Source organism: Hemitrygon akajei, chromosome 6 (assembly GCF_048418815.1).
Source record: "Hemitrygon akajei chromosome 6, sHemAka1.3, whole genome shotgun sequence".
NCBI lineage: Eukaryota > Metazoa > Chordata > Chondrichthyes > Myliobatiformes > Dasyatidae > Hemitrygon > Hemitrygon akajei.
Genome location: NC_133129.1, coordinates 37023235 through 37047980, shown reverse-complemented (window position 1 = coordinate 37047980; position 24746 = coordinate 37023235). Strand labels below are relative to the sequence as shown.

Genomic DNA, 24746 nt, shown 5'->3' with positions numbered 1-24746 from the left:
ATCTGGTACTAGTAGGAAAGATGCTGTGGTTGGCATGGATGAGATGGGCCGAAGGGCCTGTTTCAGTATTGTATTACTTCATGACTCTATGATTCTACCTTCAGTAAATTAACATTGATCACAACACTGGTAGAACCTAAGGAAGTAGTGGGAAGAGAAAGCTGGTACATTGCAAGTGAAAGCTCACTTTGTAAGCATCGAGAGCATTGTATAAACATGCATCAGTGCAACTACTCTCCTCTCGGTATCTGCTGTCCTCTCGGTATCTACTCTCTGTGTATTCATCCAGCTGTGATTGGTTGTACTGTATATGCGAATAGCATGAAACAGTAGTCAATAATCCTGGCTGACCTTTACCACAGTTCATTGTGAGTTTGTGGAAGAGTGGGAGGAGCACAGCTGCTTTGGCTCTTAGCCAAGGAGACAGTTGACTGGCTGACTTCAAGGTTACTCTAGGGCACAGGTTCTGGTTTCAGTTATTGAACTCCAGCTCCATAACGTTCCTTGGGATTTAACCGCTTTGTGTGCATTGTCAGGGTAATACTGTACAGGAACTATACTTTTCAAAATTGCATTAAGATGTGTCATTGGTGCTGGATGTCTAAACACAGAGATAATCTGTCATGCTGTTTATTATTCTGAACTCATCAGACATGAGTCTCATGAAGTGACCTTTTGACAAATATGATTCCATTACATCTTCCCTCTGCCATTCAATAAGATGATTGATATTTTAATTCTAAGAAACAAAGCTTCTTATATTTAATGTAATTTTAGTTCTTTCATCAAGGCTGACTAAGTTTACAGAATGTACCAGGAAGTAGGATTTAAAACTATTGATATTTTGCCACTAAATTAGCAATATGTCAGTTACTTATTGGCAGATTTGAAATTATTGAGTCTGTTTAAATCTAGTTAAGTTTTTAAAAAAAAATTATGAGAGGCAGTAGGCTGAATTATTTATCCCATCATATACTAGAGGACGTGAACTTAAGGGGAAAAAGGTTTTTTTTTTACACAGAGTGGAATTGGCTTCTAGGAGTAGTGCTGAAAGTGGATAGGAAAGTGGCATTTTAAGAAGGGGGGGGGGGACAAAAGACAGAAAATTTTTGGCCAGTTAGTCTGACCTCTGTTTGGGAAGATGTTGGATGTTAAGGATATGGTTTTAGGGTACTTGAAGACACATGATAAAATAGATTGATTTCCTCAGCATGGTTTCCTCAAGGGAAAATCTTGCCTGACAAATCTGTTGGGGGGAAAAAAATAACCAACAGGATAGCAAAAGAGAATCAGCGGATGTTGCGTACTTGGATTTTCAGAAGGCCTTTGACAAGTTGCCGGACATGAGACTGCTTAGCGAGATAATAGTCCATGTTATTACAGGAAAGATACTAGCATGGACAGAAGATTGGCTAACTGACAGAAGACAGAGTGGGAATAAGGGGGCCTTTTCTGATTGGTTCCTAGTGACTCGTGGTGTTCAGTAGGGGACAGAGTTGGGTCTGCTGCTTCACATTATATGTTAATTTACTGGATGACAGAATTGATGGATTTGTGGCCGAGTCTGCAGATGATACAAAGATAGGTGGAGGGGTACATAGAGTTGAGGAAGCAGGGAAACTGCAGAAGGACTTGGACAGATTAGAAGAACGGGCAAATAAGTGGTAAATGGAATACAGTGCTGGGAAGGATATAGTCACACATTTTAGTAGTAGAGAAAAAGCATTGACAATTTTCTGAATGGGGAGAAAGTTCAAAAGTCCGAGGTGCAAAAGGACTTGGAAGTCATCGTACAGGATTTGCAGAAGGTTAATTTGCAGGTAGTAAGGAAGGCAAATCCAATGTTAGCTTTCATTTCAGGAGGACTAGAATATTAAAGCAAGGATGAAATATTGAGGCTTCATGAAGCATTGATCAGACCACATTTGAAATGTTATGAGCAGTTTTGGGCCTCATATTTGAGAAAAGATGTGCTGGGATTGGAGATCATCCAGAGAAGGTTTACAAGAGTGATCCTAGGAATGAAAGGGTTAATGAATGAAGAGCTTTTGATGGATCTGGTTCTGCATTCGCTGGAATTTAGAAGAATGAGATGAAAGGGTGATCTCATCAAAACCTATTGAATATTGATAGGCATAGATAGAATGGATATGTATTGCATGTTTCCAATAGTGGCAGGGTGTAGGACCAGAGCAGACAGCCTCAGAACAGAAGGACATTCCTTTAGAACAAAGATGAAGGGTATTTTTTTTAGCCAGAAGTTGGTGAAACTGTGGAATTCATTGCCACATACAGCTGTGGAGTCAAATCATTGGATATATAAAGCAGAGTTTGATAGTTTCTTGATTAGTAAGGCTGTTAAAGGTTTCAAGAATAAAACAGGAGAATGTGGTTAAGAGGAAAAATAAATCAGCCATAATTGTATGGCATAATTCTGCTCCTATGACTTAAGGCTTTATTTTTAACTTTTCAAAGTTCAAAGTAAATTTATTAACAAAGTACATGTATGTCACCATATACAACCCTGAAATTAATTTCTTTGTGGGCAATCACAATAAATACAATACACAATATAATTAATGAATGACCACACCCAACTGCAACCAGTATGCAGAAGAAGGGAGAGCTTGTTAGAGCCTTTGCCAGTTGACAAAGCTTTCAGATCTATTTTATGGGTGTGTCATCCTTAAATATTATTTAGCTCATGTCACTATATTCTGTGAGGCACTGAAGCATCCAGATCCGCCCTTCACACAGATGTGCTGAGACACTGTCATGGATCTAAGCCAGCAAGATGTGGACTACATAAACATGAGATGTTGCATTTCCTTTTCCAATGCACTCTGAAGCTTTCAGAGGAATTAACATTTGCTCCATTACTGAGTTTATTTACTTTGCAATACAGTGTAGAGTAGGCTCTTCCTGTTCTCCGAGCCATGCCGCCCCAGCAAACAAAACTTCATTACCAGACAATTTACAATGACCAATTAACCTACCTGGTATGTCTTTGGACTGTGGAAGGAAACCAGGGGACATAGGGAAAACCCATGCATTGTACAGGGAGGAAGTACAGAGGTTCCTTTCAGATAGGCACCGGAATTGAACTCCACACTCTGGAACGCCCCAAGCTGTAATAAAATCGTGTTAACCACTACACTGCAAGTGTCGGAATGTGGGAGGTTTCAGGACTTGCTGGTAAGTTTTTCTGAACAGGGCACTAAAACAGGAACGTTTGAAAGTTGTTAGTTTCTAATTGTTTAACTGATTGGCATCAGCCAATAAAAAGCTAGTATCAAGGGGTGTGACTATTTTTGAGCAGCCCATTATGCGAATGGGCCAGTGTTAGAGTGGAGAACAGAGGCTTTGGATCAAGAGGCTTCGGCTTGGAGAAGTGGCTAGGGCAAGGGCTGTTTCTTTCTTACTGCACAGCTGCCACAGTGGCTGTCATAGTAGTGGTATGCACGAGGAAATCTGCAGATGCTGGAAATTCAAACAACAACACACACAAAATGCTGGTGGAACACAGCAGGCCAGGCAGCATCTATAGGGAGAAGCACTGTCGACGTTTCGGGCTGAGACCCTTCGACAGGACCTGTCTCCCTATAGATGCTGCCTGGCCTGCTGTGTTCCACCAGCATTTTGTGCGTGTTATAGTAGTGGTATGCTCCTGTTGCAAGATGTGGGAAATTGGGGAGATCTCTGCTCATTCCGATGTCTGTGTCTGTAAGATGTTCATCCAGCTGCAGTTCCTTACAGGCCATATTGGGGATCTGAGGATGGATGAACATGGGATCATTTGGGAGGCTGAGGGTTAGATATGAATTAAAGGGATGCAATGACCAGTGCTAGAGGGCATTTGTTTATGATGAATTAGGGATGGCAGAGGTAGGTTTTGTTTGTTCACACAGAATTGTGGGTGTCAGGAAGGCACTGCAGGGGATGGTGGTAGAGGCTGTGTAGCAGGGAAGGGTTAGATTCAGTAGGTTTATATAGGTCAGTACAATTTGGTTGGCCGAAGGGCCCATACTATGCTGTATCTACATAACAGTTTGTAGTCTGTAAAATCTTTCAATGTTAGGAAGTTGAGAAGTTGCACTGGATATTTTTGGATGCTTTGTGGCAACCACACAAGGTTCAAATTTACTGTGTAGGTTACCTTCTGTGTAGCCAGGAGAAGAACTGTCTTTTGTATTTCTTGTACAGTACTGCGCAAAAGTCTACCCAAGATTTTTGCACAGTCCTGTACTTTCTCCACATTCTTGAATGTGGTATATACAATTTCCTGCTCCAAAACTTTCACATAATTCACATTTTTGAGATATCTTGTATAGTTCCAGAAACTTAAGTGGAATTCATTTTTTTTTAATCGCATTTATTTTTGGATACAATGCCCAGAATGATTCAGTTGCAACCTGCAGTTAGAGCATTTTAAATTCACATTTTAACACATACATAAAAAGATAGGAAATAAGTTTATATACGTCAGTAAATGTCTAATGTGGTCAGTAAATGTCTAATCAGTCGCAGATATGATTCATTAGTGCCTGAACTTTGTTATGATCCTGTTTGGAAAATAATAAGCAACATGAGATAGTGTGGGACCTAAACTTGTACTTTACATAGAAACATAGGAAATAGGTGCAGGAGTAGGCCATTCGGCCCTTTGAGCCTGCATCGCCATTCAGTATGATCATGGCTGATCATCCAACTCAGAACCCTGTACCTGCTTTCTTTCCATAACCCCTGATCCCTTTAGCCACAAGGGCCATATCTAACTCCCTCTTAAGTATAGCCAATGAACTGGCCTCAACTGTTGCCTGTGGCAGAGAATTCCACAGATTCACCACTCTCTGTGTGAAGAAGTTTTTCCTCATCTTGGTCCTAAAAGGCTTCCCCTTTATCCTTAAACTGTGACCCCTCATTCTGGACTTCCCCAACATCGGAAACAATCTTCCTGCATCTAGCCTGTCCAATCCCTTTAGAATTTTATACGTTTCAATAAGATCCCCCTCAATCTTCTAAATTCCAGTGAGTATAAGCCTAGTCGATCCAGTCTTTCTTCATATGAAAGTCCTGTCATCTCAGGAATCAATCTGGTGAACCTTCTCTGTACTCCCTCTATGGCAAGAATGTCTTTCCTCAGATTAGGGGACCAAAACTGCACACAATACTTCAGCTGTGGTCTCACCAAGGCCTTGTACAACTGCAGTAGAACCTCCCTGCTCCTGTACTCAAATCCTCTTGCTATGAATGCCAACATACCATTTGCCTTTTTCACCGCCTGCTGTACCTGCATGCCCACTTTCAATGACTGGTGTACAATGACACCCAGGTCTCGTTGCACCTTCCCTTTTCCTAATCGGCCACCATTCAGATAATAATCTGTTTTCCTGTTCTTGCAACCAAAGTGGATAATTTCACATTTATCCACATTAAATTGCATCTGCCATGAATTTGCCCACTCACCCAACCTATCCAAGTCACCCTGCATCCTCCTCACAGCTAACACCGCCGCCCAGCTAGAACTTTAGTCTAGAGCTATCTGTATGTTTACTGCATTTGGAAATAAGTGTAATTAAGTTTATGATTCCAGGGAGGTTCAGAATTGGGTGCAACCACTAATGAAGTTGCATAACATAATTTCAACTTTTAATATTGCATTTGAGCTCAGTTAAGGATACAACCAAAATCAGGTTTAATATCACAACAAATTTCACGGGATATACCCATGACATTAAAGCTGATTCTGATCTTTGTTATAATCAGCACATTGACACAGCTAATTGAGCTGCTGTTTGTGTAGAGTTTGCTTGTTCAAGTTCATTGTCATTCAGCCATACACATGTATACAACTAAACACCAGTCCTCTGGTTCAAGATGCTGGAAATCCAGAGCAACTCACACACAATGGTGAATGAGCTCAGCAAGGCAGGCAGCATCCATAGAAGTCAGCGTTTTGGGCTGGGACTCTTCAGCATTCCCGATGAAGGGTCTGAGCCGGTAACGTTGGCTGTTTATTCATTTCCATGGATGCTGCATGACTTGCTAAGTTCATCCAGCATTTTGTGTGTGTTGCTGTGCAGGTTAGTACTTCATTGGCCATAGTGAGTTGCTGGTGGCATGTAGGTGAGTGGCAGAATCTGCGGGGGGGTGGGGAGTGGGGTTGATAAGAATGTCATGTGAATATATGATTAATGTAAATGGGTGAATGCTGTCATGTAGATTTGATGGACTGAAAGGCCTGTTTCCTCCTCCTATCTCTCTATTAATCTATTTTGCTGTTTGTACACTAAAATGTGTATTGGAAGTTTCAGATGTAAATAAATGCTTTGAATTTGTTGCACTGAGTTTGGAAAGGAAGGGGGATCATTAACTAGCCAGTTGTATTCCATATTATCCAGAACCCCAAAAGAAGCATGCCCAGATTTTTTAAAGTAACAATAAAGAGTGTCTGTGACTGGAGGGTAGGTGGACAGCATTGTAGCTTGGAATATTTATTAGAATTTAAATGATTAGAATCAGGTTTATTATCACCGGCACGTGACGTGAAATTTGTTAACTTAGTAGCAGCAGTTCAATGCAGTACATAATATAGAAGAGAAAAAATAAAATAATACTAAGTATATCTTATTCAGTATACTTTATACAGTATACTAATATTGAATAGATTAAGAATCGTACAAAAACAAATACTATATATTTCACAATTATCTTTCATCTTACTGACATTGAGTGCCAGGTTGTTGCTATGGCACCACTCCACTAGTTGGCATGTGTACACTCTCTCATCACCTGAGAACAATGGTTGTATCATCAGCAAATTTATAGATGGTATTTGAGCTACGCCCAGCCACACAGTCATGTGTATTTTGAGAGTAGAGCAGTGGGCTAAGCACACACCCCTGAGGTGCGCCAGTGTTGATCATCAGCAAGGAGGGGATGTTATTACCAATCCGCGCAGACTGTGGTCTTCCAGTTAGGAAGTCGAGGATCCAATTGCAGAGGGAGGTACAGAGGCCCAAGTTCTGCAATTTCTCAATCAGGTTTGTGGGAACGATGGTGTTAAACACTGAACTATATTCAATAGACAGCACCCTGATGTAGGTGTTTGTGTTGTCCAGGTGGTCTAAAGCTGCAAGGAGAGCCGTTGAGATTGCATCTGCTGTCGACCTGTTGTGGCGATAGGCAAATTGCAATGGGTCCAGGTCCTTGTCGAGGCAGGAGTTCAGTCTAGTCACAACCAACCTCTCAAAGCATTTCACCACTGTAGATGTGTGTGTGCGTGCGTGCTACAGGGCGATAGTCATTGAGGCAGCTCACATTATTCTTCTTGAGCACTGGTATAATTGTTGCCTTTTTGAAGCAAGTGGGAACATCTGCCCGTAGCAGTGGGAGGTTGAAAGTGTCCTTGAATGTTCCCACTAGTTGGTTTAAATTGTGTTCATCCATAGGGAGTATCACAATGTTGAAGGATAGGCCATGAATATACAACTAACCAGAAGGTTAAGTGACAAAACAGATCAGTCCTGACTGTGCCAGGGATACACCTTTAACAATGTTCTAATAACAGGAACATTCATCGACCTGTTTCACTCCTATTATTTCGTTATTACCTCCTCCCATAGATGTTGTCTGGCCTGCTGAGTTCTGCCAGCATTTCGTGTTTTTTTTTAACATTCATCTATTGTCCTGAAGATTGGTTCGGGAAACAACATCTCCTCACTGATAAACAACAATGACTTGCCTGAAGGATGCGTGCTAAACCCACTGTTCAACTGTCTCTACACCCATGATTGTGTGCCTAGGCACAGTTTAAACCCCATCTATGGATTGGCTGATGATGCAACTATCGTTGGCGGAATTTCAGATGGTGTACAGGAACAAGATAGATCAGCTGGTTGAGTATTTTAGCAGCAACAGCCTTGCACTGTGTTATTAAGAGCGAGGACTTGACAGTGAAGTCGAGGGAACATTCACCAGTCCTCACTGAGGGATCAGAAGTGGAAAGGGTAAGCAGTTTCAAGTTCATGGGTGTCCAGATCTCTAAGTGCATTACTTTCTAGATGGGGCAAAGTTAGCACACAGATCTCCGTTCATGTTGCTTGAATGGATTTGTATAGGGAAAGTATTGGCTCTGTCAGCATATAGGAGGGATTTTGAAAAATCAGGCTGATCTCACTGAATGTCAGCAAGACCAAGGAGATGATTATTGACTCGAGGAGGAGGAAGCTGGAGAGGCATGAGCCGGTCCTCATCAGGGATCAGAGGTGGAGAGGGTCAACAGCACTAAATCATTTCAGAGGATCTGTCCTAACCCAGCATGAAAGTGCAGTTATGAAGAAAGCACAGCCCTGCCTGTACTTGGAGGTTTGCAAAGATTCAGCATGCCACCTATAACTAATGTAGGTGTGTGGAGGAGAGTATATTGACCGGTTTTGTCACAACCTGGTATGGAAGCACCAATGCCCTTGTATAGAAAAGCCTACGAAAGTAGTGGATACTGCCCATTCCATCTCAGGTAAAGCCCTCTCCTCCACTGGGCTACACAGACTGCTATTGCAGGAAAGCAGCAGCATCCATCAAAGATCCCCACCATCTAGGCCATGCTCTGTACTCGCTGCTGCCGTCAGGAAGGTACAGGAGCCTCAGAACTCGTACCACCAGCTTCAGGAACAGTTATTACCCCTTAACCATCGGGCTCTGGAACCATGGAGATAACTCCATCACTGAATAGTTCCCAGAACTTATGGACTCACTTTCAAAGACTCCATCTCATGTTCTTGATATTTATTGCTTATTCATTTATTATATATTTTTTCTTTCTCTTTGAATCTGCAGCTTGTTTTCCCCCCCCACACAATGATTGTGGTCCGCCCCACTGGGTGTGGTCTTTCATTGATTGTATTTTGTTCCTTGCATTTACTGTGATTGCCCACAGGAAAACAAAACCCAGGGCTGCACATGGTGATGTATGCAGTCCGGCTCTGTGACACCATCCAGTTCGAGGCAGCCGCCTTCCACAAGCATCCAGCCCCTCCACCACTGATGGACAGTTGCAGCAGTGTGCACTATCCATAAGACTGCAGCAACACACCGAAGTTCCTAAGGCAGCTCCTTCCAGACCCACGACCACTACCATCTGGAAGGACGAGAACAGCAGGTAGCTGGGAACACTACTACTTGGAAATCCCCCTCCAAGTCACTCACCGTCCTGACTTGGAAGCATATCGCTGTTCCTTCATTGTCGCTGGGTCAGAATCATGGAATTCTCTCCCTGGCAGCACTGTGCATGTACCTACACTTCAGCGACAGCAGCAGTTCAAGAAGGCAGCTCATCAGCACCTTCTCAAGGGCAACTAGGGATGGGCAATAAACGTTGGCTTAGCTGGCAAAGCCCACATCCGTAAATGAATAAATTTTAAAAAAGTATCTCTAAGGATCTATCCTGGGCCCAACATATTGATGCACAACATTGGCTATATTTCATTAGGACTTTGAGGATAATTGGTATGCCACCAAAGACACTCTCAAATTTCCTCAGATGTACCGTAGAGAGCATTCTAACTGGTTTCATTACTGTTTGGTATGGAGGAGCCACTGCAGAGGATCAGAAAAAGATGGAGAAGGTTGTAAACTCAGCCAGCTCCATCATGGGGCAGAACCTCCCTGTTATCCAAGACACCTTCAAAAGGCAATGTCTCAAAAGGCGGCATCCATCATTAAGAACCAGGATGTGCCCTCTTCTCATTGCTACCATCAAAGTAGAGGTACAGGAGCTTGAATACACACAGTCAGCATTTCAGGAACAGCTTCTTCCCCTTTGCCATCAGATTTCTGAATGGACATTGAACCCCACGAACACTTCCTCAGTATTTTTTTTTCTCCCTCTCGTTTTGCACTACTTGTTTATTTTTTATAAATATAAAAAGCACAGGAGAAGATGTTAATATCCCTCGTGCTAATGGGTCGTGAGCACTGGCTTGATACTGGCACAGGGTTGACATGTTGATACGCAGATGTTTTCAAGTGGGCACCCTCCTTCCTCAATATTTCATCGATTAGCCCACTGGATCTCCGGAGGACTTGACAATGTCTAATGGTGTTCCACAGTCATCTCCCTCCCCCCATTGTGTCCTCCCACTTTCTTGATGGTGTCTTGGAGCCCAGGAGAGGGCTTGATCCAAAGTCATTGATTAATTTATGCTGCCTCTGATGTGGTTCTGATGGTTTACCATAGAGTCTGACCATGGATCCTAGCTCCTTGAGCAATTTGATGGCGGATGTGATTATAAATTCCTTATAACCCAGTTCCACAGGACAAACTTGGTTTTCCAGCCCCGTCGTTGAGCTTCAGCTGCTAGATCTGCATAGTGTAGCCATGGGGCTGTGAATTCCATGATGTTGACAATCTGTAATGAATTGGACCAGAGAACCAAGTCTGGCCTAAGGTTGGTGGTAGCAATTTCCATGGAAAGGTGAGTTATTTATTAACATCCATCAGCATCTTCCATTCACAGGCCGTTCATCTATCCTGTTTCTGGCTTGGGAGGGAGATTAGTTGGTCTTTTTGCTCCCTCCCGGGCAAACATTGCTGGTGTCAGAGCGTTAGTCATTCTAGGGTGGGCGAGGAGTTGCTTGCTATCCTGTTGGTCTCAATCGCCACTGCCATACTCTTCAAGCCTGATTGTGATGCCATGTGTATCTGCCTTGTGTGAGGCTGGTTTTACAGCTTGCAGGATGTACTGAGGATTGCCGGAATCGGGTACAGGGCACAAGCTGGGTCCTCACTGAACCACTGGTGGAGGTTTTTTTGTGAGGGAAGCACATTATGTGTAGCTCTGATGAGAAAGCTAAGTCTGCTTCCATCTCCCATATGTCCTTCCAGCTGATTTTCTTCCTCTCGGTGCTTTCCTAAAGCATCCATTGCTCCTGCTTAGCCAGGGAGACAGCCTTTGCACTTCTGTCTCACTCTTCTTGTCACGCACTTCCTCGATAACCATCTTCCTTCACTCTGGAATTGTGGCCTTGTGTCAGATGGGTCCACTGGCTGCCAGACCAACCCCCCCCCCCCCACTGCCCTGTTGGACTTGCCCCACAACGTCTCTATGCCTAAGGGCCACTGTGGCTTGCTGCACCACATCAGCTGGGGGCCATTTCTGCCCAGTTGATAAGGTCCATGATGGTCTTGTCATGGGAGTCTTTAAGTGTCATCTGTGGGTGCGTCTTAGAACACTTGAATTCCTCTGTAAGGCCAGTGACAGTTAGTTCAAGGCTTCCTTTGCCATAGAGTGTGATGTTACAGATACATCATAGGACACCGAGCTACTACTTTACGAACAACGTGATGGTTCACTCGAGCTCCTTCATGGTTGTTAGTGGGGCCTCATAGACAGTGAGTGGCCACATCACCTGGGGTAGGAGTCCACACTGTAAGCACCAGAGCTTCAGTTGTCCAGGCAGCATGGTCTTGCCGATGTTATCCAGGCCATTGGTGATACCTTGCTTTGGTTGCTGCACCTGCTCTTTGTCAGTGAGGCTGGCGTTGTACCATCTACCCAAGCTTTTGACAGGCTATTCAGATACTGTTGTAATTGGGTCATCACCGATGAAGAACTTTGTCTTTCAGCCTTCCCTCGACTATGGAGATGGTGTGTTACCTGCTGGGTTTGATTTTCATTCTGGCCCACTTGATGTTTTCCTGCAGCTTTCCAAGTGGTTGCTTGGTGCATGCTGCAGTAGTGGTCAGTGTTGTTATATTGTCCATGTGTGCCCTGATAGGGGGAAGACGAAGTTCAGCACACTTTCTTTCATCGTCTACCACCCATCTTGAAGCCCAGAAAATAACCCCTATGGCCATTGTGAAGGCCAGGGTTGACAGAGTGCAAGCTGCCATAATGCCTGCTTCCAGTCTCTGCCATGTTGTGGTAAAATCTGCTGTTGTGAAACACAATTTCAGGTCTTTAAAGTACAACTTCACCAGTGTTGTGATGGGCTGTGAAAGAAGACAACTGCTTCCCAAACGGGTGCATGGGGAATTGAGCCAAATGCATTGGTGAGGTCCAGGAAGATCACAGATTTTTTTTTGTCCTAACTAGCTGCGTGGGATCTGGTGCCATATCATGCTGGTATGTTCCAAACACACGGGAAACCCTGGAATTCCTGCTTTCTGTACAGATGTATCAGTGTTCTTGTTTCTCTCCAGGTAACTGGCCAGCCTCTGTGCAGGTTTTACCCCTCGATGTTCAGAAGGCAGATTGATTGAAACTGACCTGATGTACTGTATTCTGCATCCTTTTCATTTGGAATCAGGACACCGCCAGCCCTTCGTCTATTGTGATTTATAGCTTTTACTACGATGTATTGCAATGTACTGCTTCTGGAGAGTAACAAATTTCACGACATGGAATAGGGTTTTTAAATCTGATTCACATTTATGCTGTCCATAATTTAATAATTCCAGAATGATCACTAGCAGGAAGTAAACAGATAAAACAATGTTTGGAGAAACAACTCCCTTTGGTGAAGCAGTGGTCTTGCAAAATAACTTTTAACTCTGCAGTTGAAGGCAGGATGTCAACTTGGTGCGTGAAATGTATTAACTGCTAAACTTCTGTGTAAGTCAATGTGGGTTCCTTTATTGTGCTGCCTGTTACAGGACTAAGCTTGCTTTTCCATGTGTCTGCACTATCATGATTCACAATGTTACTTATTGACCTGCTGGTTATATCTTTTATGCATGCTGTAAATGACTAAGACCGGAGTCAGTGCTGGTATGGACTTTGAAGCATTACAGAGCGAGTAAAGTATCTGTGTTTTAATATTTTCTTCCACCTTCCTACAGGGCAGCACAACAACATAGCAGTTGGTGTGACATTTTACTGTGCCATCGACCTGAGTTCAATCCCCCCCACTGTCTGTTAGGTGTTTGGTCATTCTCCCCGTGACCACACGGGTTTCCAACACGTGCTCCGCTTTTTTTCCCTGCATTCCAAAAGACGTGCAGTGTAGTAGATTAATTGATTGCACGAGCTCGTCAGGCTGGAAGGGCCTGTTACCGTACTGTATCTCTCAATTAAAAAAAAAATTGTGTCTAGTTATGAGCCTTTGCTTCTGCTACCCTTTGTTGGATTAGATTTCCAGATGTTTTAAACATTCAATAGTTTTAGTACAAGCTGGATGCATTCTTCAACGGCAAAATTGTGGAAGATTGTTGGGGAAGGTGTGAATGTGGAGTTGAGGCTATACTTACCGGTAGGTGAATTGTGATTTTTTTAATTAAATGGCGGAAGTAGCTTTAGGGGCTAAGTGGTCTTCTGAAATTACAGAAGAATAAGAGTACCTGAGGGAAAGCTCCTACGTAACAAGTTGTTAGGGTCTGGAATGCACTACCGTGATAATGAAGACCATAAGACATAGGTGCAGAATTAGACCATTTAGCCCATTGTGTGCTCCTCCATTCCATCATGTCCGATCCCCCTCAACCCCATACACCTGCCTTCTCGACATATATCCTTTGATGCCCTGGTTTGATCAGGAAACTGTCAATTCCACTTTAAATATACCCACAGACTTGGCCTCCACTGCAGCCTGTGGCAAAGCATTCCACAGATTCACTTCTCACTGGCTGAAAAAAAAATGTTCTGAAAGCCCACCCCTTAATTTTGACTTTCATCATAGGGAACATCATCTCTACATCCACCCGAAGTCCTCTCAACATTCAGTAGATTTCAGTGAGATCTCCCTGCATTCTTCTAAATTCCAGTGAGTAGAGTATAGGCCGAAAGCTGCCTAACACTCCTCATATACTAACCTCTTCATTCCTGGAATCATCCTCATGTCAACATATCCTCTCTGAGATATGGTGCCCAAAGCTGTTGACAATACTCCAAGTGTGGCCTGACCAGTGTGCTATAAAGCCTTAACATTATCTCCTTGCTTTTATATTCTATTCTTCTTGAAATAAACACCAACATTGTTTTTGCCTTCTTTACCACAGACTCAACCTGTGAATTAATCTTCTGGGAGTCTTGCACAAGGACTCCTAAGTCCTTCTGCACCACTGATGTTTGAACCTTCTCCCCATTTAGAAGATGGTCTGCACTATTGTTCGTTTTACCAAAATGCATTATCATACATTTCCCAACATTGTATTCCATTTGCCACTCTTTTTCCCATTCTTCCAATTTGTCTAAGTCCTGCTGCAATCACATTGCTTCCTCAGCACTACCTACCCCTCCATCTATCTTTGTATCATCTGCAAACTTTACCTCAGAGCCATCAATTCCAATATCCAAGTCATTGACAAACAATGTGAAAAGTAGCGGTCCCAATACTAACCTCCGGAGGAATAACACTAGTCACTGGCAACCAACCAGAAAAGGTCTCCTTTATTCCCACTCGCTGCCTCCTGCCTGTCAGCCATTCCTTTATCCATGCATCTTTCCTGTAACTCCATCGGATTTTATGAAGATGGATTTAATTGCAACGTGCTTAAATGGAAAAGGAAAAAAAATAGGCTATGTGTAGAGGGTGGTGAAATAGGCCAAGCTGGATGTCTGCTGTGCTCTGCTGGATGGCTCAGAGTGGAAAGGGTGAGGACTTTCTAGTACCTGGATGTCATTTCTGAAGATTTATTCTGGACCCAACGTATTGATGCAATTACAAGGAAGGCACAACAGCAGCTATATTTCATTAAGACCTTGCGGAGATTTGGTATGTCACCAAAGACTCGCGCAAATTTCTATAGACATACTGTGGAGAGCATTGTAACTGGTAGCACCACCATCTGGTATGGAGTGGCTACTGCACAGGATCAGAAAAAGATACAGGCAGTAGTCCCCCGGGGGTTACGTGTGAGTTCCGTTCCTGAGTCTGTCTTTAAGTCGGATTTGTACGTAAGTTGGAACAAGTACATCCGGTATTATTTAGCGTCAGTTAGTCAAACGTTTGTCTTAGTATGTACTTTACCTTTCTATGCACATAAAACACTTAAACGTATGTATTCCAATAATTAAACCACTGTGTTGCTTAATAATAATTGTAACTTTCATCGGGGCAGGGCCTTTCACATGCTCCATTATTCTCACTTTATCTGTTATCCTTTAAAATTTTTCCGATCATTGACCGACTGTAGCCTAACGCTTTTCCAATGACCGATGGTGTTTCACTTCTTTCAAAATGCTTTATTATTTTCACTTTATTTTCAATCGCGATCGCTTCCCGTCAATGGAACAGAAACACTGTGGGCGGCGGGTCCCGAGCTCCGCCGGCTCCCGAGGCCCGCTGGGTCCTAAGAACCACCGGACTGAGACTGGTTAAATGGGACAAGTGGGGGCTGTGCTGGGTTTGGGTATTTGATCCTCCACAATATTCTGCATGGGAATTTAAACTGGAGGTGGCAGTGTTTTTTTTTCTAAGGTCAAGTTGCGAGCTCAACATCAACCCGGCATGGATGGTACGGAAGTCACTGGATCGACATCAACCCGGCACGGGAGTGGTCTGTCACTAAAACAAACTCGGGAACCTGCGTTCTTGAGCCCAGCGCTGACCCCATTGCACCACCAGCCGACCGGAACGGGGTGGGGGGGAGGGTGCAGGGTCAGGGTGAATCTTATTAAGAAAAATTTAAGCCAAATACAAAGTTAAATGCTCAACCCAGTGTCAATGGCAACGAGTTAAAATGGTGGACGGCGTTGGGATCCGACTTTAAATGGCAGAAGGCGTTCTCCTTCCTCGGTTCATAAGTACAAGTTGCCCATAAGTCGGACGTTTGTAACTCGGGGGCTGCCTGTACAGCAAGTTGTAAACTAGGCCTCATTTCATCAGATTTCTGAATGGACAGTAAACCTGTGAACACCATCTCACTTTAAAAATACCTCTTTTTGCACTACTTAATTTTTATAAATACTCAATGTAATTTATTGGCAATTTTTGGTTATGTATTCTAATGTACCCCTGCTGCAAAACAACAAATTTCACAACATATGCCAGTGATATTAAACCTGATTCTGATTCTCTTGCACAGAGTTTACATGCAGTTGGTAGGCCAAATAACACCCTGTGATTTTTTTTCTTGTCTCCCCAATGCACTTTGTTTTTGTAGGCAATTCACAGATCAGCTTTGTTGATGTGACATGAGGCCAGGACCAAGTAGAGACAACAGATTTACTTCAAATGTTCATTTGAATATCTTAATTACAGTTTGGTTATTCAGCATTTTTAAAGATGTTCTGTTGACAAAGCACAACTAAAAAGGACTTTGCGATATTTCAAAGCTAATACTTTGAGGTGCCTCAGCAATGGACTTTATTTCAAACATGTTAATACTTTTTAGCAGCTTTTCTACTGTGATCTAAGCAAGGAGCATCTGAAAATCCCTTGTGTTAGAAGTGGTTTTAAAGGGAAATCGCCAAATCTAAAGTTAGCAGATGCAGGAAATTGATGATATTAGAGGCTCTTATTTGCCATCATTTGAAAACCTTTGCTGCTTGTTACATTTTATTGAATGTGTTTGGTATTTGGTGCAAAGTCTTCATTGTGACTGAGCTTCAGATTGCCTGACTATGGTAAACTGTCTTTGGGTGTTTTTGGGCACTGTCTGATCTGTTGGTTGCTTTGCATCAGATGGGGAGGAAGGAAATAGCTTGTGCATCTGTGGTGGGTATTGACTGTGGTGATTTATTTTTAACTTGTAAAATGAAATGTACATGAGGGATCTTAAATAACGAAATACAACTTTTGACTTGAATTTTGTATTTTATTTAGACATGATAGTCAATACAAGGTTGTCATATGTGGAGAGGTAACGTGAAACAAAGTTTGTGTCATTTAGGTGATGCACAGTTGTGATGCTGAGACTAGATAGATTGGGCCCACCTCTCGTTTAGAAAAATGAGAGAGAGTCTCAATGAATTGGATCCTGATATGAGGATGTGGAGATAAATGTTTTCACTGGATGGAATAGCCTCAAAATGAAGAAAGGCTACTCGGGACTGAAATGAGACATTTCTTCACCCAAGGTCACTGAGTGTGCAATACTCAAGAACAGGAAGTGATAGATGTTTAAAGATCAAGGGGATCAAAGTATGATGGGTCATTGTGAGAAAGTAGTACTGAATGTGTGCATCTTGTGCTGGAGCTAACTTATAACTGGGAAATAATGCAGAGTAAAACAAACCTATAGAAAGCTGTACCATTGGTTAGAAGTTTTCATGAGTCTGATGATGTTGATAATTTGAAAAATTTTCATGCTTCAAAAATTGATGATAATTACTGAAAGTCAATGAAAATCTCAAAATCTGTATGAATATAGGGTAAGGAGTCTTTATATGTGATTTAGTATAATATATTGATATATTGTACTGTATTCTTATATGTAAATTAATAAAAATATTGGAAAGAAAGTGTGCATATAATTTGTGTTAACCCACTGGGAATTAACGGTAAAGGAAGAATGCTGTTAAATTTTGGTGTCTGTGATGTGTTAAAGCTCTTGTTTCTTCCTTGCTCATTGAGAGTTTTATTATAACCAGGTCTTAACCACAAAAAGATGACAGAGAAAATATATCAGTTACAAATAGAGAACCTGCAGAAAATGAAATCCTGTTGTCAAAAAGACGATAGCATTCAGGAGCATCATCATGGAATTCTGGCTCAGGGCCTTTCAGAAGAACGGGAAAGCAAACCTTTGACTGGCACATCAGACTTACAGGTTTGCTCTGCATGGAGTTGCCCAGGAAATAATTGAGTAGAGAGTATAATTACATCTAACAAAGTACAACAGTGGTTTTTCCACCTGCTTTGGAGGTGCATGGTAAACATTGAGCTATGATATAAATGTGGACTCCTAAACTTCAGAGTAAGTTGATTCAAATACTGCTTGATTAAACATTTTTTAGATAAACAATTTGAAAGTAACTGAAGTACAGCAAAATGGTGTAAATTACATTGTAGTACTGTAGTTCACTTTGGAAAGCAGAACTGGAACATCAGGCTTAAAATCTTAGGTCCTAAAGAAATTTAGTAGGGGAATTTATGGTATATATTTTCAGTTCATCAAGTATGCTTCGTCATTCGATCTGCTAATTTATTTTCCCTGTCAACCCTGTTCTGTAACCTTTGATGCCCTTACTGATCAAGAGCTTATCAACCTTTGCTTTATATATACTCGATAACTTGGCCTCCATAAGCCACCTGAATCAATGAATTCCACAAGTTCACCACCAGTTGCCCAAGGAAATTCTCTGGAATCTCTGTTCCAAAGGGACGTCCTTCTATTCAGAGGCTGTGCCCTGTGCTCCTAGACACTCCCACTATTGGAAACATCACTGATGACATTGATTGGCCTTATTTCTAGTGGTGAGGAGACGGCCTACAGAGGAGAGGTTAACACCCTGACACAGTGGTGCCAAGATAACAACTTCTTCGATGTCCAAAAAACAGAAGATCTGATCGTGGACTACAGGTGGAATGGTCAACATCGCCCCGATCAACATCAATGGGTCTGCAGTTGAGAGGGTGAGTAGTTTCAAGTTCCTCGGTATACACATCACCGAGGATCTCACCTGGACTGTACACACCAGATGTGTGGCAATAAAAGCACAACAGTGTCTCTTCCACCTCAGGCGACTGAAGAAGTTTGGCATGAGCTCCTAAATCCTCAAGACCTTCTATAGGGGCACCACTGAGAGCATCCTGACTGGCTGTATCACCGCCTGGTACGGAAATTGCACCAACCTTGATCACTGGGCACTGCAGAGACTGATATGGATAGCCCACTGCATCTGTGGATGTGAATTTGTCTCCACTAGGACATTTACAGCAGCAGGTGCTTAAAGAAGGCCTGGAAGATCATTGGGGACTCATCACCCCAACCATACACTGTTTCAGCTGCTTCCCTCCATCTGGCAATGGTACCTCAGCATTAAGGCCAGGACCAACAGGCTACGGAACAGCTTCTTTCTACAAGCCATTAGACTTATAAATTCACATGTCTGTACATTGCGACAAAGAAATAACGCAAAGATTTTTACTCCCTCAAGTTGTGGGATGGATGTAAGATTCTTAAATAAATTTAAATTAAAATCCTCTTCACACCCACACTATAAATCAAAATTCAAGGCAAGTTTATCAAAGTACATATATGCTACCATTATAGAATACTATGCTGAGATTTACTTTCTTGTGGGCATTCACAGTAGATACTGTTACAAACTCCGTAACTGGGTTACTTACCAGCAAAGATAGAGAGGTCCGCTGAAATCTGATGGTACTATTTTTAAACGTTTTTATTTATAAAGGGGCACAAAAGTAAGGTTAATACAAACATTCAGATAATATACGTCGCCAATACTCAATCTAAAGCGCGGGTATAGTAATAATCAACAATAAGAAGTAGCTCTGTCGTTTGTCTAGGGGTAAAACTATTGTCCAATGGAAATATCAAAGTCTCGGAAGTTCATACAGGCTTTTAGCCTTTCAGGGACTGCTGGGGTCTCACGTGTTGGAGAGAGAAAATAAACTTGCCAGTCTTTTGGACTCAACTCGTTGAATCGGAAACGTGGGTTCCCCGTTGTCATTTCGAAGTCTTTTGTGGGGTTATCAGCCACTCATCCCCAAGCTAGGGGAACCGAATCACATATGGCTCCCGAACAGCTTCCCGTCCTCACGGGAGCGATGAGCGATGGTCTCTCCTTCTGGTGCGTCGCTGGGGTACTGCCTCCTGCAGTCTCCTTTTTATCATGACTGACAGATTTGTAAATGTCAATCAAGGTAGGGTGATACAATCCCCACCCCACATTGCCCGAGGGTGTCCATGTCCCTGATAGCTGGCATGTACTATAGAGTTGCAATTCACACAGGTGTCTCTAAGAACAATGGTCAAATCCATTGCATTGTCTCTCATTTCCTGGGTCCAAGACCCGAATTAATAGCGATCTTGCGATTCTCCGGAAGGAGGGGGCTGGTCCCGCACCCTTCGGCCCCTCAGAGCTGTGGTACATTCATAACAATACAAAAAAAACAATAGAATAAATGAAACTAAACACAAAGGCTGATGAACCACTAATGGCCAAAAAACAACAAGCTGCAAATACAAAAAGAGAAAAAATAATAAATAAATAATATTTTTGACAAGGTTCCACATGGAAGGTTCAATCGTTGGGTATTAATATTGAAGTAGTAAAATGGATTCAACAGTGGCTGGATGGGAGATGCCAGAGAGTAGTGGTGGATAACTGTCCGGTTGCAGGCCGGTGACTAGTGGTGTGCCTCAGGGATCTGTACTGGGTCCAATGTTGTTTGTTATATACATTAATGATCTGGATGATGGGGTGGTAAATTGGATTAGTAAGTATGCAGATAGGTAGGTGGCATTGTGGATAATGAAGTAGGTTTTCAAAGTTTGCAGAGACATTTAGGCCAGTTAGAAGAGTGGGCTGAACGATGGCAGGTGGAGTTTAATGCTGATAAGTGTGAGGTGCTACATTTTGGTAGGAATAATCCAAATAGGACATACATGGTAAATGGTAGGGCATTCAAGAATGCAGTAGAACAGAGTGATCTAGGAATAATGGTGCTAGTTCCCTGAAGGTGAAATCTCATGTGGATAGGGTGGTGAAGAAAGATTTTGGTATGTTGGCCTTTATAAATCAGAGCATTGAGTATAGGAGTTGAGATGTAATGTTAAGATTGTACAAGGCATTGATAAGGCCGAATTTGGAGTATTGTGTACAGTTCTGGTCACTGAATTATAGGAAAGATGTCAACAAAAGAGAGAGAGTACAGAGAAGATTTACTAGAATGTTACCTGGGTTTCAGCACCTAAGTTACAGGGAAAGGTTGAATGAGTTAGGTCTTTATTCTTTGGAGCGTAGAAGGTTGAGTGGGGACTTGATAGAGGTATTTAAAATAATGAGGGAGATAGATAGAGTTGCCGTGGATAGGCTTTTTCCATTGAGAGTAGGGGAGATTCAAACAAGAGGACACGAGTTGAGAGTTAGGGAGCAAAAGTTTAAGGATAACACGAGGGGGAATTTCTTTACTCAGTGGTAGCTGTGTGGAACGAGCTTCCGGTAGAAGTGGTAGAGGCAGGTTCGGTATTGTCATTTAAAGTAAAATTGGATAGGTATATGGACAGGAAAGGAATGGAGGGTTATGGGCTGAGTGCGGGGTCAGTGGGACTAGGTGAGAGTAAGCGTTTGGCATGGACTAGAAGGGCAGAGATGGCCTGTTTCCGTGCTGTAATTGTTATATGGTTATAAATATGAATCTTTGAAAGTGAGCCCATGGATTGTGGAATCAGCTCATTGCTGAGGTCAGTGAAGTTATCCATGCTGGATGAATAGCCTTATGGTTGAAGGGTAACTACTGTTCCTGAACCTGGTGGTGAATTACAGGTAAGCCTCTTGTAACTCCTTCCCAATGGTAACAGAGAAAAGAGGTCATGGCCTGGGTGGATGGGAGTCCTTGATGGTGGATGCTGCTCTCTTGTGTCAGCTTGTTTTTAACTCTCCCAGTTCAAATGAACATTTGTTGACCTGAAATGTTAAGTCTCTTTCCATAGATGTGGAACAAATCAGGCAATATGTCCTGATGAAGGGTCTTGGCCTGAAATATCGGCTCTTGGTTCCTATCCATAGATGCTGCTTGACCTGCTGAATTCTTACAGTATTTTGTGTGTGTGCTCTGGATTTTCAGCATCCACAGAATCTTTTGTGGTCAGGATGTTTCTTATGAGTAAAACAAGAACACTTCAGGAATACTCAGCATGTTATGTGTCATTTGTGGAGAAGGAAATAGTTCTATTCAATGAGTTTAATCATTTGACCTGAACTTCTTTTTTCTTCATAGTTGCTAACTGGTTTGCTGAACATTTTTAGCATTTTCTGAATCTTCATTCCAACTTTCTAGTACTTGTCATACCTTTTATTAGAATTGGACCTTAATGAAATGTTTAACTTGCTGATCTTGGTATCCATGTTTTATTAATGTGATTGAATTTGAGCAAAAAATGTGATAGAAAAGTACCAAGTGATGCAGCCATTTTACAAATAATAACTTGTTGGACTTTGTATTTTTTCAGTAAATGTTGCAGTTAACTGGAAGTGTTTACTTTGGTTGACTGATACCTGCTGTTAAAACATAGTGCTAAAAGTATTTCCTGTCCAGTACTCCACATATTTAAAATGCCTTTTAATCTTAACATGAATTAGTCTTTCTAAAGTACTCAATTACTTTCATCCTTGGTCTCCCCCATCATTTAACCTTGTCCTCTCTTTCTCACATTATCTTTGTGTGTGTTTGTTTTAAAGTTATTGGAGTATAAAAGTATAAACTTAACTATGAAGTTAGTTATTTGCTATGAATGTACTCAATTTAGTAGAATGAAATCTTAGCAATGTAGAGGTAACTAAAGAGCTAAAGAAATGTAGTTTAGAACATTGTTCAGTTCTGAGTTTTCCTATTTGCAATGCATGTACCCAATTTGGTAGGAGACTGCAGTCTGAAGATGACAATGGTGTGTTAAAGAAAGAACTAAAGAAATGTAGATTAGAACATTGCTCAGTTCTGAGTTTATTATTTTCTATGCATGTATTCAATTTGGTAGGAGACCGAGATCTTAAAAATGTAGAAGACAATAGTATGTTAATGAGAGGCAGCTAAAGAGATGTAGATTGGAACATGGTTGGGTCAGTGGGTAGAAACAATAGGGACAAGATAATACGTGTGATATGCAACTATAGCAACTGGACCAGGAGATTGCTTTAAAAGCTGCTGTGTCCGAGGATCGGTGGGCAATCAGCGACTAGTTCAATGACTGTCTCAGCTTTGATTTGCAAATTAAAGTTTAACCCTTCTTGAAGAATCTTCTGCGTCTCCTGGTCATTTGTAAGGCACGAAAAACCACGACAAAGTGAAGCAGAGATAATTGCAAATAGTCGTTTGCACTCATGGGTTAGAGGTGGGGTTAATAGAGGAGGAGGATTTTAAAGGCAAGAATCTAGTCAATGATTTGGTGATACAAAAAGCAGAAGTATTTCTATTTTTTTCACTTTGCCCAAAAGGGTATTGATTTGGCAGGGCCAGGGTCCGAGAGCAAGGAATGACCAGACGTTCGGATTTAAATGCTGGGCCAGATTGAAAAGGTCAGGGAATCAGGGCCAGAGATGGTTGGTTCAACTCGCTGCTTCATGAGGTTTACTCGTCTCTGCGCTGAATTGAGGCTGTGGCCTGCAACTAACAGGCTCCTGAATCGGCTGCGGTGATGTCTGGCTTCAAGTCCGACTCACTTTCATGAACTTCAGTTCTGAGTCCTATTTGCTTGCTTTAATTCTGTTTTTTTTTCTCTCTGCACATTGGGTCTTTGACAGTCTTTCGTTTTATTGGGTTCTGTTGGGTTTTCTTTGCTTTGTGGCTGCCTGTAAGGAGATGACTCTCAAGGTTGTATAAATTATACATACTTCTACATGGTGATGTAGAATGACTAGAACTTTCGATTGCACTTTTTTGATGACAGAGCAAGAGATATTGGAAAAATTTGATTTGGCCAGAAAGATAGTTGAAAATGCTGTTGGTCTGTGGGTGACGTTGTTCTGTAGCGGTTAGTGTAATGCTATTACTGCACCAATGACCTGAGTTCAATTCCTTCACTGTCTGTCACGAGTGTGTACGCTTTCCCCTTGAACACATCAATTTCCTTGGAGGCTCCAGTTTCCTCTTGCATCCCAAGGACATTTGGGTCGGTAGGTTATTTGGTCACACAGGTATAGCTGGGAGTCACGAGCTTGTTGGGCCAGGAGGCTGCTAACATGCTGTATCTCTAAATAAATAAAATAAAAAATGCTGGGTTACCTATTGATTAAGTATTTCTGGAGCTGGGTGCTAGGGAAGGCAATCATCATTAATTGTAGCTTTGGAATTGAGCTTTGGAAGGTGTTCTGAAAGTAGTAAAGCTGATCAGACAGATCTTCATGTCACTGGAGTGACTTTGAAATAGCAATCAATGAAGTGTCAATCTTTACTCCAAGTTATAATGTGATTGTACAACATTGCACTCTAAAGTTCCAATTCATGAGTCAGGATGTTAATAGATGTCCATCTGATTCTGCGGAAAAGCTGACTCACTTAATATCAGTGGAGCGCCTGTTAGAGCTATTGCCTCACAGCACCAGAGATTCCACGGGGTGTTCAGTTCCGACCTTGGGTTCTTTGGAGAGTTTAAACATTCCACCGCCACTCTCACCCCATCACTGTGTGTGTGTCTTCAGACTTCATTGCACATCCCAAAGACTGGTGTAGAGGGCAGGGATTCGGATTGCTGGATCATTGGGCCCTCTTCTGGGGAAGGTACGGCCTGTACAAAAAGGACGGGTTACACCTAAACCCAAAGAGGTCCAATATCGTAGCTGGCACATTTAATAGAGCTGATAGGGAGGGTTTAAACTAACTTGGCAGGAGGATGGGAACCAGAGCGATAGGGCTGAGGAAGGGGAAAACAGAAATAAATCAAAGATAGTGTGCAACAGATTATAGAAAGAACAGGCAGGAGATGAGGCTTAATCAAAACCAGTGGCATGAGTTACAGGGCAATAGAGGTGTGATGCAGTTAAATCGGAATACAACAAATACTGGACAGAGAGTGTTGTATTTGAGTGCACTCAGCATGAGGAATAAAATGGACGATCTTGAAATTCAGCTACAGATTGGCAAATGTGACGTTGTGGCCATCTCTGAAACTTGGCTAAAGG

At 42.2% G+C, this 24746-nt stretch overlaps 1 protein-coding gene across 4 annotated transcripts in view; it reads left to right on the top strand.

The window, feature by feature from the left end:
- Window positions 1-24746, top strand: part of LOC140728963 (long-chain-fatty-acid--CoA ligase 1-like) — a 199243-nt gene that overhangs the window by 67964 nt on the left and 106533 nt on the right. Inside the window, exon 1 of one of the 4 annotated variants that reach the window (XM_073048132.1) lies at window positions 13231-13251. The exons of the other annotated variants lie outside the window; for them this stretch is intronic. The gene's annotated coding sequence lies outside the window, so the exon portion shown is untranslated. Of the gene's footprint in view, window positions 1-13230; window positions 13252-24746 lie in introns of those variants that run through there. 4 annotated transcript variants of the gene reach the window in all.